Source organism: Myotis davidii, unplaced genomic scaffold (assembly GCF_000327345.1).
Source record: "Myotis davidii unplaced genomic scaffold, ASM32734v1 scaffold989, whole genome shotgun sequence".
Taxonomy (NCBI): Eukaryota; Metazoa; Chordata; class Mammalia; order Chiroptera; family Vespertilionidae; genus Myotis; species Myotis davidii.
Genome location: NW_006299599.1, coordinates 107,325 through 108,766, shown reverse-complemented (window position 1 = coordinate 108,766; position 1,442 = coordinate 107,325). Strand labels below are relative to the sequence as shown.

At 57.7% G+C, this 1,442-nt stretch overlaps 1 protein-coding gene across 1 annotated transcript in view; it reads left to right on the top strand.

The window, feature by feature from the left end:
* The window catches only part of LARP7 (La ribonucleoprotein domain family member 7), an 18,313-nt gene that overhangs the window by 502 nt on the left and 16,369 nt on the right, over window positions 1-1,442 (top strand). The window lies entirely within an intron of this gene.

The window sequence follows — 1,442 nt, the reverse complement described above, 5'->3', positions numbered from 1 at the left end:
GCGGTGAGGAGGCGCGTCTCGCGCGCAGGGCCGGGGCTCTCGGCCTTGGAGCGCCCCGTCGCCCTGACGAACCCTCCAGGCCAGGGGCCTCCCCGGGGAAGTGCCTGCCGGTGTCTGCACGCTGTGCATTCAGTGCGCCTGTGGGATGTTCTCGGAGAGACGCCGGGCGTCTGCCTCGGGCTCCTCCCGGCCAGGGCGCCTCGCTCTCCCGGGGCCGCTTTGCCGCCGGGTGACGGGTGGGCCTTGCGGCTAGTTCTGCGGCCGTTGCCCTCACCCGTTTTGCATCGGTGAACAAGCTTATTTCCGCCTTCGGATACACCGCTTACTAGCATATTCGTGTATCTGGTTTTTAGATTTTCCTTTGAACTGGTTTTAACGCGTAACTGGTTCCCTGGCTCGTTGCTTAAAGATCGTGGACACGTGTTCACTTTGCGCGCAGAACCAGTGACCACCTTTCCATTGAAATGCGCCGTGGAAGAGCCCTGGCCGGTGTTGCTCAATGGATAGAGCGCCGGCCTGCGGACTGAAGGGTCCCGGGTTCGATTCCGGCCAAGGGCATGGACCTCGGTTGCGGGCGCATCCCCAGTAGGGGGCGTGCAGGAGGCAGCTCATCAGTGTTTCTAACTCTCTCCTCCCTTCCTCTCTGTAAAAAACCAATAAAATACCAAAAAAAATATACCATGGAAGACATTCATGGGATTCCCGGGAATTCCTGAAACTCACTCCCATTCCAGCCAGAACTCGGACTGGAGGCCCGGGGGCCGGAGGCGATGGGGGGGGGGCGTCCCCCAGCTCCCAGGGCTGTGTCCCCTCTGAGCCTCTGTCACAAGAAGTTGGAGGAAGCGGCTTGTGGGTTGTGAGCAGGTAGAATGACCTGTGTGGACGGACGGACACGGCCACACAATGCGGTTTATTCCTTGTTTAAAGCCTGTTCGCTGTCACTGCTTCACTCTAGCTCCTGGAAAAGACGTGTTCTGCTGTGAGATGGCCGGTAAAGCGCTTACTTATCCTCCTACCCCCTCCCCCCGCCCCATACAAAAAGCACTTGTAATGCTTAACACTTGGCAGCTGGTAAAAGCCTTTAAAAGACAGTATTTAGTTGTTCAGCAGTGGCCAAGCTGAGGGATTCCTAGCGAACGACTTAACGTCCAGTCCACATAGTGAGACGTGCGGGTGAGTTGCACGGACCGCTCCGGGCTACGGTGACCGCGGTTGCAGAGAACACCGGGTGGACGTGAGAGCCGATCCCAGGGCGCGTGGCTGGGACGTGGGGACAGGTTGCTAAGTGATCGACGGTGATGGTTCCGTGTTACTGAGGGTGTGCTGCATAGCAGCAGTTGGGAGTGCTGTATGTACAGCTTTTTTAAATACATCTTTATCGATTTCAGAGAGGAAGAGAGAGAGAGACATCAGTACTGAGAGAGGATCACGGTCGGCTGCCT